The sequence below is a fragment of the Gracilinanus agilis genome, chromosome 4, assembly GCF_016433145.1.
Source record: "Gracilinanus agilis isolate LMUSP501 chromosome 4, AgileGrace, whole genome shotgun sequence".
NCBI classification, from domain to species: Eukaryota; Metazoa; Chordata; class Mammalia; order Didelphimorphia; family Didelphidae; genus Gracilinanus; species Gracilinanus agilis.
The window spans coordinates 474,441,247-474,455,923 of record NC_058133.1 but is presented as its reverse complement, the minus strand read 5'-3'; the positions used below and the strand labels follow the sequence as shown (position 1 = coordinate 474,455,923).

Genomic DNA, 14,677 nt, shown 5'->3' with positions numbered 1-14,677 from the left:
CTCTCTCTCTCTCTCTCTCTCTCTCTCTCTCTCTCTCTCTCTCTCTCTCTCTCCCTTTTCCCCTCCCCCCTCCTTTCTTCTGTTTATGTGTACATCTCTCAGCGCTCCCCCTTTTTTATTTTAAGCCCCCCTCGCCTCCCCTTTTGGGTGAGAACGTGAGTGGGGGCGTTCTGGAGCTTGGCGAGGTGTTTTATGCCAGGGTGCATGAGAGACTGCACTGCTAGAAGCATATCTGCTGGTTGTAGAATGGGGGTTATTGGGCTTGAAAGTCAAGTTGTCTGTTCTCCTAAGGCTGGGCAGAGGCCGGGTCTGGAAAGCAGCTGGTATCGAAGCGACAGAGGTTTCGTTTTCACAGGCGCTTCTTGGAACAGTGCTGTGCCCAGCCGGGTCCTGGAGGGGACGAGTCCCCAAGTGTTTTCCCAAGTGTGTCTAAGTCTATAAAGAGCATATATACATATACAAAATAAGTTATATCTTGGGGCAGAAATGTCTTTATCCTCTTTAAGTTCAACTTTCAAACCTGGGATCGCTTGGCCGGTTAGCTCAGTTGGTTAGAGCGTGGTGCTAATAACGCCAAGGTCGCGGGTTCGATCCCCGTACGGGCCACTGTGACTCTTTTTGGAGGTCTCAGAGAGACCTTCCAATAGAAGGACTCCTAGATTCCAGAAATGATATTGGCTTCTCCCGGCCTCAAGACCCTTATTTCGAAGAACGGAGGAGAACCTTTCGGTTGACCCTTAGTGAATTGCTTTAAATGTACTTTTATTCTGATCTTAATAAACACGAAATAAAATAGCCATTTCCGAATACAGAGTAGAACAGAAAAAGAGAGTAGTACATGAAACTGTAGCTCTCTGGTGTAGTTAGCCTGTACCTTTCTAAACTGTCCTGCTTATCTGGACTTCTTTCAGACTTTCTATTCTTCTAGGTGCATTTCACTTTCAGTTTCGCTCCTGGTTGCTCTTCTAGAAAATGGAAATAATAATTCCTGAATTGCCTTTCTTACAATGTAAAAAGAACCACCACAACAAAAGAACAGGGCTAATTTTGGCAAAGTTTTTGGTAAACTCTACAGGCAAGGGAGGTGATTATAAATGTGAGTTCAGAAACAGAATGAATTAAGTAAGAATGGACTTTAAACCCAAGCCTGCTCACTTTGGTCATTTCTGTGGCTATGCATATAAATGTTTCTCGAAGGAGTCAGGGAGGAGTGGAATGTAGGCATGGCACACTTGAGTGTAATCTGCATTGCTAACATTTTCTCCGACACTTTCTTAGTTCTAGATAATCAACAAAACAATCCATCGAATCCTTAGTTGCAGTCCATTTGTTTGCTTGTTTTGGAGGTGAAAATACTCTGAAGTTTCAACAATTGGCTCAAAAGCCTGTTCAGGCTGGCACCAGAACATCCTCGACTCATTTCTCTTTCTTCACCTTCTTGACAATCATTCATTATTTACTGAGTGATTTGATATATGCAAAGGGTCTATATAAAAACAAAAATATATACATAATATATGATGTAGCAGAGATCGGATGCCATTACTGTATGTTTACATGAGAATGGAATTTGGAGAGATTACAATTTAATCTTTGAGGACTCTCTGTGAGGCCACTAGAAGTTTAAACATTGAGATAGTGAGGTACAATGTCTCAAAATGTTCCTGAGAGGAATGATTTAACGCTTACCTTTTGAAGAAACAATGAGAATTCTTGAGAAAAGACTTTAATTAGCATCCTGAGAGAGTTTGATGATAGAATCGTGTTTCTAGAATTGAGAAGTTGGCATTAGTAGTAAAGGTGGAGTAACTGGTTGTTATCTCTCTCACAGGTGAAACAATATAAATAATTATGTCTTATTACAGTTAATAAATTGTATAGATTTTTGATGTTTATTTAAACCTAGGAGATTAAGGGGTTTTATAAAGAAATGAGCAAAAGTTTTGTTTCAGGAGAGAAAAAGGTTTCTTCAGTTCATTTATATGTAATAAACCAGCAAAGGAATTCAGAGCTAATTGATTGTTGAAAAGCATGATGTCATTTTAGTAATGTATGAGGAATAATATTATAATATTATATATAATCATATATAACATAATAATAATAATAATAGTATACTCCTTGAGTGCTTTAATCTGGAATTAAGAGTGAAATAAGGGGAGGGAGTCCAGTTGATTATAGCCTGAGAGATGTGAGATGAGGGTTTGGTGTGACTGTCAGCTAGGGTAAGGCAAGACACAAATTCTATATAGCTTGCACTCCGTGTTCATCCAAAATGTCCTTTTATGTATAAGTGTGTATGTATATATAGAGAATGTCAGGCCTGCAGTCAGAAAGGCTCCTCTTTTTGAGTTCACCTCTCAGGCACTTCCTAGCTGTATGACTCTGGGCAAGTCATTTTACTCTGCCTCAGTTTTCTCATCTGTCAAATGAGCTAGCAATGGCAAGCCACTATAGTATCCTTTCCAAGTTAACCATATATGGAATCATGAAGAGTGGGACACCAGACTGAAATAATTTGAACCTTAGAAATAACTGGAAGAGCCTATATAAGCAGGGAGCTGGAAGTCTCCTGCATTTGCCTGAACATGTATTGGGGTTGCAGGCTTCCCTCTGAGCTGCTTAACTTGATAGATTAGGGGGGGCCAGAGGTGAAGCAATGCGCAAAAGCCTGAGCTGTGTTTCATGCAGGCTGCTCCTGCCCTCTCTTTGCTCAGGGATTCCCTCTGGTGGCTATTTGTACACACATATATGAGAGAGTGAGACAGAGGCAACATTGGCTCTAATCCTGCTTCTGACACCTACCTAATGGCTATGGAACCCTAGTTAAGTCATTTAATTTCTCAGCATTCTAAACAACTTTAAATAAACTATAAATTGCAGAGAAGGCACTGGCCTATATTGGTAGAGACATTTTCCTAGTTGCAGAATACTCTGTGTCAAAGAAATCACAGATCCAGTCTATTCCTTACAAGGGCTTCTATTCCAACGAGGATTTCCTCTCTAAACTGGATATGGATTCAATTTAGCTATTTTCCCTTTCTTCCCATCTTTGTTAGAGCCTGTCCTACCATAAGAGTTTAGATTTTTTCTGTAACAATAACAGACTATCACTGCTGAGCCCAGTGGGTCCTGAATACTTGCCTTCTCCTACCCAGCTATGGGTCTAACTCTAGACCTAGACCAGCATGAACCAGGCTCAATATTGGGGGAACCTGACCTCTAAAGGAATAAAAGTTTTGTTTTTGTTTTAGAAGCATCATCTCCAGCTTTTTATCTTCAATCCTGGATATCAGGGGAGAATCAATTGAAGTTTTGATTTTGATTCATATCAGGACCTCTGAAAAAGGGATGAGTAAAAGATAATCAGTGTTCAATATAGACACACACACAAATACAGACCACAAGTGTAGATTGACAGAAAAACATGAATAAGCAATACTATGATTAATGTTATACTCTAATAATAATTGCTAGTCTTTATAAGGTACCTACTATGTACCAAATCTCTATAATCATGATCTCATTTGATCTAAATAACAGTCCTAGAAGGTAGGTGCTATCATTCCCACTTTACGAAGAAACGGAAACAAATAGGCAAAGTGACTCACTAAGAGTCATACAGCTAGGAAGCACAAGAGGTAGAATTTGAATTTAGCTCTTCCTGACTCAAAGCTTCCAGTATGCTCCTCCAGGAGATTGAGATTAAGCATGAAGTAGTTTGTAAAATTGTTAAATAGTCATTTCCTATTCCACCTTGCCCCTGTACTGTCTAGTCAAGTCAGTTGATAAACATTTAGTAAGTGCCTACCATGTGCCAGACACAGTACTAAGTGCTGGAGATACAAAGAAGCAAAAGGCAGGCCCTGCCCTCAAGGAACTCACAATCTAATTCAGGAAACAACAAGCAAACAAACATGTATAAACGAGTTATTCACAGGATAAATAGGGAATAATTAAAAGAGAGAAGGTGCTAGAATTAAGAGGAGTTGGGAAAGGCATTTGAAAGTAGATGCATTTGATCTTGAAGATGATAGGGAATAATTGGAGTTTGTTGACTTGGGGATTAACATGGTTGGATCTTCAGTTTAGTCACTTGGGGGGCTGAATTGGAATATGGTTTGGAGTGCAGAGAAACTTGAGGCAGCCAGACCTACCAGCAGCAAGTGATCTCCTTTTCACATCCCAATCTTGACTCCTCCACTTTGAAAAACAGGACTGCCCACTTTCATGAAGCCCAAACAAGATTGAAATGTTTTTGTTTTTCTTTAATGTGCTTTTACTAAGGAAATAAATGCAAACAAAATTCTTAATTTCTATAACTATATTTCTTTATCAAATACAGGCTTTTGCTTTCATTTATATTTTTTATCCTAACACAATTAAATGTGTAGATAATTTAAATGAGGAAAATGATCCAAAGAACAATTTATCATGTCTTTGGGATTTCTCATCTTAGTTCATGGCTTTGTCCTATTCTTCTCCAAGTCGTCAGTTCTCAAATTTTTTGGCTTCAGATCCCCTTTACTCTTAAAAATTACTAAGGAACACCTGCACCCTGCCTCCCCAAAACACACAGCCAAGAGCTTTTGTTTGTGTGGTTAGGTGATATTTATTTTTATTTGCTCTATTCGAAATTTAAGTCTTAGTATCAATGATTTTACTTCTCAGACCCTTTAAAGTCCTCAGGGATTTCCAAGAGTCTCAAACCACATGAGAAGAGCAACGTTAGAGAATCAGTGAAGAGTCACAACCTTTAGTTTTATGGGTGCCACAGATGATGAAATGAAAGAAAAGATCATAACCATTAAAGCCTTCCTAATCTCTCTTTCTGTCTCCGACTCTGGGGAGTGATCGTGGTGGACCGGATTGGGGAGTCTGCTGAGAAGTTCTTAAATTAGGACTTAAAAATAAGTCCTAAGAAAGTCTATTGAATTTTGTGGGTCGTCTCAGATCACGTGGAGCTTAGTGTTGAAGGCAGATTGAGGAAATTGTCCTCATTTGTAAAAAGAGGGAAGAGAACCCCGTAGTCGGCAGGATTCGAACCTGCGCGGGGAAACCCCAATGGATTTCTAGTCCATCGCCTTAACCACTCGGCCACGACTACCCACTTATCAGATCTCCTTTTTCAAAGGATCTTCTCTGATCTTCCTCGCTCTTTGCAATAGTTTTAGGGAGTTGTTTGGTATGTTGAGAAATTACATGCCTTTGCTACTATCACATACAATTAACATGTAAATTAATCTGTAATACTTAAATCTATGTACACATTTTTCTCATCATGCATCATTTTTGTCCGTGGCCTCGAAAATCCTCAAGAAAGCTTGCACCCAACCTTCTGGAGGCCTCCCTTTAAGCCTTCTTACTTTCTTCTGGTCTTATTTCATGGATGGATACCTGCAAGACACTCGCGCTGTCCATTTGTTGTCCTTAATTCTTGAAATGTAATAGACCTCCTTTTCTGATTTATACTTCTTCCATAATGTCTTTTGTGCCATTCATTGAAAATATGCCATAATCTGTGGTACACATACTATGCATTGCTTTTGTTCTCTGAGTCAACATTAAAAAAAAAAAAAGAAAATCAGACTCCAAGGGGAAAAGTTAGTGGTTCCAGACTCTCTTCCAATCTCTGAAGGAAAAGAAAGACTGGAGAAAGGTCGATATGTAGAGGAGACTGCAAAGATTAATCATGTCCCAATTCTCAGCTTCCTGCACTAGACTTTGGGGATTTCCCACTTGGATAAGATCTAGGACTATTGGTTGAGTTGAGATATTGTGCACCCAAGTAGAAAGCTCATTCATTCTATGTCTTATCTAATATATATTCTCATATGTAGCATTGGTCTTTGGAGGAAAGAAGTGGAACCTTGGGGGGGAACACAGAGAGGGGGGAGGGAAAGAGAGGGAGGGAGGGAGAGGGGGGAGGGGAGNAAACTGTTTTAACCTAAAAATTATATTAGTAAATAAATATATTTATAGCTTGATCTCCTTGGCAAAAAAAATATTGGAATGGCTTGCCATTTTCTTCTCCAGCTCATTTTACAGATAAGAAAACGGAGGCAAACAATGTTCAGGGGCTTGCCCAGGGTCACATAGCTAGTAAGTGTCTGAGACTAGATTTGAGTCTTCCTGATTCCCAGCCCATCACTTTACCCACTGCACCACCTAGCTGCTGTCAGAAGCATAATTCTGATGGACTCTCACTCACCCCTTGTGCTTCCTTCCCACCCACCCCCACTTCCGGCCTGTGTGTATTGTGGCTTATTCATATACATATATATATACATATACATATACCTATACATATACATATGTTAGGAGTGACTGATTTGTTCCCTTTCCCCATCAACTCAGTTGATATAGTCACACTATGTAAATACAGAAACTAAGGGTTTAAAGTTTTAATAAAGTGATGCTATACTGTTATTCCTTAACTAATTAAATAACAACTAACTGGGTTTTCCGATGAATGAATGCCCCCAATGCCCCTCAAAAGATTCACAGTCCAGTCAGTTTAAGAATCAGAAATGGACTCTAGCAATGGAGCTACTCATCCTGGAGATATCCCATCCACCAGTTTAAGAGCTTAGAAGAGACTCCAGGCAGGAGAAAGTTACTTGAAGTAAGGAGCTTGATCTCAGGCAGCTGAGAGGAGAATCAATCATTTACTTAAGAGAGAGCTGGTCCTGGCACTCAAGTTAACACTATAGAGAGGACTGCATTAAGAGAGAAAGTGCTTCAGGGCCTACCAGTAAAAAAGTATTATAGTTAATTAAGAGTTAATTAAGTACTTGGACTAATTAGGATCTTGGTAACTTGAAATAAAGAAAGAGAATTTAAGTTAAGTTAAGTTAAGTTAAGAGAATTTCCAGGGAAAATAACTGACACTCTTAGAGTTTGCCTACACTGGGAGTAGTTGGTTGGATCTGCCCTCTGGAAAACCCTGGAATAGCTGGTGGCAGTTGATGTTGGAGGAGAACTTGGAGATTCAGGAAAAGTGTTGTGGAGAAGATCAACTGTAAGGGAGAGATGGACTGCTTTTTCTCTGTGTCATTGCAGAGGGAAGTAGGCCCAACTCAGACCCTGAAGAGAGCTAGCTGCTGAAGATTGAGAGCGACTGAATTGATCTCTAGCTGGAGGAAGTAAAAGGGGACAATGAATTTTAAAAATATATATTTATATAATATATTAATATATATTACAATATATAAGAAGATGATTAATTAGTATAGCTTAGTGAGAATTAGATATTGGGGAATTAGAGTTAAGGAGTTTTAAGTCAGGCTCGAGAATCTCAAGCAAGAAGAAAGCCTCTTGCGAGGCAGAGGGGTAGGGGAAAAAGTTTAGTTCTCTTACATTAGGGAATATATCCTTAATCCTATATTTATCCTTTTCCATCCTTTCCTTGAACTTTTCAATAATTTATTAAATAGGTTTTTAAACTATCTCCAGTAAGTCTACATTCATCAAACCTCTAATTAGGCCCAACTGTTACAACTGAATCTCCTCTCACATCAGCTAATAGCCAACTGCCTAATCGAGATCAATACCTACAGTTCAACAGCTGGGGTATCAATTTCTATCATTACAAGAGGAATGAATGGGCCTTGGTATGTACAGAGGTACCTCATTACTCTTGTACTGAGGTTGTTCCAGTTCTTCTCAAAGATGTAGTGTGTATTAATGGGAAAGTGTATCCTAAGTTTATCTCTACATACATTCTAACCAGTTTTAAAAAGCTCCCCATGGAAACTGGGATTTCTTAATATTCTTAAAACAGTATTAAATGTATTTCAGAGCCCAGAGAAGTGGAGAATCACTGAGTCAGAATAAGGGCGCAAGAGTACAACCTTCAATTGTGGGAAATGATTGCTACCTATAATTTTTTCAAATTCAGTTTAGGGCCTTCTTCCTTCCACCGCTTCCTTCAACCCCCTCCTTTAACCCAGGCCCCTGTGCAGGAATTTCGTGGAAATAAAGCCCTAGAAAAAGTAAAAAGGGGGCGGGGTCCGAACAAATATAAATTATGGTGTCTAGGTGAGGCTTCTCGTTAGACCCTCAGAGATCCAGAACAGGAGCAACACTTGATAACAGTCTTGTTTAGCCCCTAGGCTGCACCTCGATTTCCCTGACTTCTCATTTTCACCTCATACCACTGGCAAGGAGAGGAGTCGAGTTCTCTAGAAAGAGAAAGGATGACAGCGCCGCCCAGTGGCCATGGTCTGCGGTGGGTTTATTGCAAAGTTTCACAATCCGGACGCGTCCCCACCCGGACTTCAGAACATCCTTAGCCCGCTGCCACCCACTTCCTTTCTCTGAGGGTGATTGCCGCTTAGCCCAGGGGCGGTAAACCTGAGCTCTACTTCTCGTCCTTCAAGCCTGCTTTCATTTTCCGAGCTGATGTCAGCCAATAACAACGAAAGAAAAAAGTCCCCGCCAGCAAAGATCTTTCTTCAAGGCGCAATTCCAATGCACGTTCTCAGCAGTCTTCCTCTGGGGGGTCCATGCTGTATCTTTCCTCAAAAACAAAATACTTATTGGCAGGGTCTGGTTTGTCTTTGTACATGGAGAGCCTTCTTAGCCAAGCAACTACCGGAGAAAGCTCACAATCTCCAGCACTTGGAGGTTTTAAGGGCGCCCGGGGGGGGGGGGGGGGACGGTGACAAAGAGGACATAAATCGCTTGCGATTTGAATCATCCATTGGACACCTACATACTGGGGCTGACCCCTCGCGGTATCCTCAGTGCCTAGCTAGCACAATGCATTTGGCTACTAGACGCTTAAATGGCATTCAATTGGTGCAGTCGCAAAAGAAAAACTTTTGAAAGTAAAAGTGACCGTCCTGCGCCCAACGTGGGGCTCGAACCCACGACCCTGAGATTAAGAGTCTCATGCTCTACCGACTGAGCTAGCCGGGCGACGGGATACGAGAAGTCCTGCTTTACCATCCAAGAAGAAAAGGAGAAAAGTAGCATTAGGGCGTGCAATGGTTTGCTGAAAAGTTTTTAAATTATTCAACTGAAATAGGATCTCAAATGAACAATGACGGGTCCGTGCAGGCTCTGGTTATCGTGTTTCACGATGAGGAATGATTGCGATGGAATTTCTTACTCCTTCACACTTTATTTAGCCAAATTCTTTAAATGGGAGAGGGGAGGGCTGCTTCCAGGGAGGAAGGGGCCTGAATCTGGGGGCAAGGGCCCGCAGCCATCGCCAACTTCCTCACTTCCTCTTTCTGCGTATTGCCCGGCCCTAAACTGAGGCACTCGAACAATGCCGCTCTGACCCGGCGGGAAGGCTGGGGGAGGGGGTGTTCCTTCTTGGGAGGAAGGAGAATTGGAGAAGGGCTGACGTGACTGGAACTTCTTAGCGGTGAATGAAGTGGGAGCTTGTGTGGGTCACTCTCTGCACCTCTTACTCCTGAGCCCGCTAGAATTTCTCTTCCAGATCACTACCCAGATTCAGAAAAGAGGAGCTAAGAGCTTGGGGAAGACCTGCCAGGGTCCGGAAGGACTTGAGGTCTTGGCATGCTTCACCCTCTCTAATGGTATCGCCATTCAAACATACTTGTTTTTCTCCTGGGTCGTAGTCTGACGTCAAGCACTCTTAGCAGCAAGGCTAAATGGGACAAGGTTAAAGGTATAGCAAAAAGCAACACAGAGCCCTGAGGCTCGAATGTCCCAAATAATTCTGCTTACTGGGGTGTAGGCTCAGCGAATAGTTATTAAAGAATAACTAGGAGCTAAGGAGGCCCTGTTTCTGTGGGCAGAAAGAGTTGGAGGACCCCAGAGAGGAGTGGAGTAGAAATTGTTGGACCCAACCACAAGTGAAAATGGAGTTTCTTCCAGATGGGGCTTCTCCCTTAAGGGAATTGTGGTGCTATTTATCATTAAAATAACCTAAAACTTTCTCCTTTTTTTTTAAAGGTACTTTAATTGAAGCAGTTCCCAGAACTGACAGACAGCCGGGCAACAAGTATTTAAAGCACTTAGCATGTGCCAGGTGTTGTGCTCAGGGCTTCGGTTCAGAAACAAGCAAAAAAAAAGGGGGGGGGGGACAGGTAAGTCGAAACGCTAAGTGAACCTACAAAGACCAGTTATCATTTAAGTCATGTTCCAATGCAGAAGAGCGGTTAAAGGGTAGGCAATGGGGGCTAAGTGACTTACCCAAGGTCACACAGCAGCGGCTTCGAACCTCGGACCTCCCATCTCTAGGCCTGGCTTTCAATCCACCCAGCCGCCCCCGTATCTTTTTTTTTTTTTTTTAACTTCTTTCCACAGTATTGGTCTGGTAACAAACCTTAAGACAGGATAAATGTGAGTTTGCACTTAGTATTCCCAGCCACATTCTAAAATCTTGGGGCTGAGTGAGACAGTTTACTCTTTGCCGTAAGATAGGTGTACCAGAAAGAATCTACAGGGTCGATAAAAACTTAATTGGATCCCCACTGGGAAAAGAAGCTCACGGTTCTGATTTTCGACCCTTTTTTCTTCTGAATGCTGAAGACGAAAAGTAGAATAATTAAATCCACCTGCCGTGACTCGGATTCGAACCGAGGTTGCTGCGGCCACAACGCAGAGTACTAACCACTATACGATCACGGCTCGCCACGGCGGAATTGGACGAAAAGGGTGCAAATATCATCTTTCACCACGATTTAAAGCCGACCTCAAAAAAAAATGGTCTTTTTCTTCTTTTTTTCAGTTGTTTTCGTTTCTTTCTCTATCACAATTTTTGTTTTAAAAATCATCAATTAATGCTATCTCGTAGAAAATGACGTTTCTTTATCTGGTCCTCAACCGTCTCCGAGAATCCCATACGCAGTGCTGACTTTGGCTTCCAGACCACAATCTAGAGGGAGGAACCCAGATCATTAGTTTCCCTGACCATGCTAACTCACACCTAAACTGCCCTTCTCCTCAGCCCACAAGGGATTCCTTTCTGCTTTTCTCTGGGCCAGACCCTCGCTCCCTGCTAAAACTCCACACCTAGACCCTCATCTTTGGCAGAGTCAGAGTTTGGGGATTTTAATCTCAGGATGGATTTAGAATTCTTTCACTGAATTCACAGTTCGTGTGTCAAATTTCCCCTTCTCCCCCTCCCCCCCCCCCCCCCCATCCACGACAAAGCAGCATTTCATTCTCTATTTCTTTTGATCTGGGACAGGTTCAGAAGAAATAAGGCTCCTCTGTTGCCATTGCTCAACACGAATTAGAATTAGAAACATGAAATAGAAAATCCAACTTTCCCCAAAGGAATATGCAGAAATCTTTTCTCTTCCTGCATGCTGTTTCCCCTGAGTGGATGGTTTCCCTTTGAAAGGATGACCCACTTTGTCAATGTCCTCATTCCTTTTGATTTGTACATCTTCCCTGACTATATAGCTACAAATCTCCTGAAAGGAAAACCTGAGTTCTAAACGCCTATCCCATTGCCTCACATAGCGGAGTGTAAATGATTCTAGATTCTATAAATCTATAGCCAGGCGAGCTACTCATTGGCAGATCCTTCCCAAGCTGGGAAAATACCAGCGACGGTAAAGAGCCTGGATAAATTTGAGACGTTCGTCACCAAATTAGCTATAAGGCGATTACACAGATACTCTGGAACACAGCCGACTAAGTTCCAAAAGGGCTGCAATATGCACTCGTGGAGGGAGCAGCTTGATGGTTGCAATAAATGCTTAAAGTACACTTCCCCCAGAATCCTGGCCCAGCGTTCAGAACAGTCTTGGATCAGTTAACTGATGGAGCATTTTTCTTTTCTTGGACTCTCCATCGATCCTATTTGAAAACTGTATCAACCAGCCTCCGATTAGTTTAACAATATATCTCACCTGTTTCTTTTTGCAGGCGTCCTTCCTCAGGTTCTTTTCCCCACACATCCCTCTCTTTCTTCTCCCCTTTAGGCCATTCTTTTCTGTTTATTGCTGCCTTTTAGAAGGCGAGGTCTGTGGCCATAATTACCCATAGCGATCTGCTGGAACAACAGCTTATGCAAAGGAATTTATTCCCCCCCCCCCCCCCCGACATCATCTATTCAAAACAAAAAAAACACTTTTTCCCCTGTCCGAAAAAACCTTTGCGTTGGCCGGGAATCGAACCCGGGACAACTGCTTGGAAGGCAGCTATGTTAACCACTACACCACCAACGCTCTTGAGAAAATAACTTATTTCTCTAAATTCTATTCAGTAACCTAAAAGCCCCAGGGGGACCCAGTTTTCGGTGTTCTTAGTTTCAAATCACTATTCAGTTTGCAGATTTCAGGAAGAGCCAAAAAAGGAAAGTGGAATCTTGGGCCATTTCACTGGCAGCTGATTTCTCTGCCCTTGTATCAACGAGGTATTGGGACGTACATCCAAGAAAGCGTTAAGCTCGGAGAGCTTGTCGTCTTCTTTTAACTCTGGGCTTGTCGATAGGAGATGACCTCAAGTGTCAAGCAACCCGGAAGAGGGATGTGTGGATGCATGCACATAACTTCAGTTGAGTTGGAGTAGGGAATATATTTAAGTAGTTTGAAGCCTGGCTTTCCCAGTAGGACCTTATCTAAATAATTAGTCCAATTAATCTCTCTGTTCCCAATTATGGGGAATACTCTTCTTGACTTTATGTCTGAAATAATCCCATTCCTTCGTTCATTCATTCATTCATTCATTTAATCACAAATCCTCCAATATTCAAAACTTTAATTTCAATCATTCGATTTCTTCTTCTTCTTCTTCTTCTTCTTCTTCTTCTTCTTCTTCTTCTTCTTCTCTCTGCCTGTCTCTCTTCTCTCTCTCTTACTCTCTCTCTTCTCTCTCTCTGTCTCTGTCTCTGTGTGTGTGTGTGTCTCTGTCTCTGTCTCTGTCTCTGTCTCTGTCTCTCTCTCTCTCTGTCTCTCTGTCTCTCTCTCTCTCTCTTTCTTTGTCTCCCTCTCTCAAACAAATTGGGCCTCTGATTTCATTGATATAAGGAACTTCCTCCACAAAGTTATAGTCATAGAGATTCCTGGGAGTAGTAAGAGGGTAGGTGACTTACCCTGGGTCACACAATCAAGTGGATGCCAGAGGCTGAGTTGAAACCTTTCTTCACTGAAAGGCAGACTTTCTATCCATCAAACAATTCAACCCCTCGTGGCAAATCTGGTCAGTTATCAAATCCTGTTGATTCTGCCTCAGCAACTTTTCTTCCATATGCCCTTCCTCTTTATTACCACAGCCACTACTCTGAAATAAATCCCAAGGGTTATTGATTTGGAATATTGCAAGTCTCCCAGCATGTTTTCCTATTTCCATTCTCACCCATATTCAATCCATCATACCCCAAAACCTCAGACCATCACCATCATCACCACCACTTCTGCTTCTCTATTCAAGAAGCTGGATTTCAGGAACTTAAATCTGTATAGCCCAAGCAAGCACATTTTAAAACATTGTACATGAACTCCCCCAAGAACAAGCAGCTTTGCTTTCTGACATGGGTTTCTTCAGAAATGCTATCATTGCCTCAACTGCTGTTGCTTGAAATGGGAAAGACCATTCTCAGGAAATCTCCTCTCTGGCCCAGTGGAGAAGAAAGTAGTGAGGAAGAAAATATATGTAACTCCAATATACTTCTGCTCTAAGCAGTATTCAAGCTAAATTCATATGGGGGTCAGGGAGGATGCTGGGTGCATTCAGAGGCTTCCCCTACCCTGCCTCCTTACCCCTTACCCCTCTTTGGGGACCTGTACTCAGCTCAGTGATCTGAAAACATTAGGCCATGTCACATCTTTGCTCAAAAGTCATCTGTAACTTTATATGACCAAAACCTTTTTTAGAACTTCAGTTTCCCCATCTATAAAATGAGGTTGTCCAACTAGGTGAGTTCTAATGACCCTTTCAGCTCTAAATCCAGGATCCCATGATTCCATAACTCTCTCTTGTCTACTCAGTACTGCCCTGGTGTCAGTCCTCAAATGCCACTCCTGGAATCCAAAAGCCTGGGAATTTAGAAAAAGGCATAATGCTGTTCTGACCTGGACTCAGACCTTACCCAGAGCTTAGGTCATTGGGGTACCAGGGGCCCCTACAGACCAGGATCTGATCTCAAGTTGTTTAATCCATCCCAAATAGCTAATTATAGGGTTCATCTATGATGTATCCCCCAACATCCCCCCATTTCTTCCCCTCCCTCAGTTCAAACCACCAAGTCCCTGACCCATCATTTCCTTTTTAGTCAAGCCTAGGCCTATCAAGACATGTGTAACCTAACCAGGATCTGGCACCCACAGCAGTAACTCCTCAGGTGCTATTTTCAGGTGGAAAAATTACATATACATACATGTACATGCTCCAGCATATCCACACCCTGCCTCCCAACTTATTCTATTATTCCTAATAGCATTGATCAGTGAATAAGAGCCCAACATCTTCCTTTTAATATTGGGTGGGACAGAGCGAGGGGTACAAGATGAGCAGGCATGGATGGGTTTGTGCCAGATCACTGAATTCATTACGATATCTTTCCATTCAAAACCACCCCTCTTCCCAAGTTCCCTATTAGTGTGAAGGGCACTACAACCCTTTCAATCAGCCAGGTTCACAGACTCGGGGTCATGTTTGACTCCTCACTTTCTCACATCCCACATATCTAATTTCTGCTTCCAACTGGATGCACTCGCTATCTGCTGCTAGTTCACTCTCTGATCTA

General features: G+C 42.1%; 5 non-coding genes across 5 annotated transcripts; 1 reads left to right on the top strand and 4 right to left on the bottom strand.

The window, feature by feature from the left end:
• The first annotated feature begins 532 nt into the window (after positions 1-532).
• TRNAI-AAU lies at positions 533-606 on the top strand. The gene has a single exon. It is a non-coding gene; the product is annotated as a tRNA-Ile (tRNA).
• A 4,419-nt stretch (positions 607-5,025) lies between these two features.
• TRNAS-AGA lies at positions 5,026-5,107 on the bottom strand. Its single transcript has one exon. It is a non-coding gene; the product is annotated as a tRNA-Ser (tRNA).
• Positions 5,108-8,849: 3,742 nt separating this feature from the next.
• On the bottom strand, positions 8,850-8,922 carry TRNAK-CUU. The gene has a single exon. It is a non-coding gene; the product is annotated as a tRNA-Lys (tRNA).
• A 1,614-nt stretch (positions 8,923-10,536) lies between these two features.
• TRNAH-GUG lies at positions 10,537-10,608 on the bottom strand. The gene has a single exon. It is a non-coding gene; the product is annotated as a tRNA-His (tRNA).
• Positions 10,609-12,086: 1,478 nt separating this feature from the next.
• Positions 12,087-12,158, bottom strand: TRNAG-UCC. The gene has a single exon. It is a non-coding gene; the product is annotated as a tRNA-Gly (tRNA).
• Between the last annotated feature and the right edge of the window lie 2,519 nt (positions 12,159-14,677).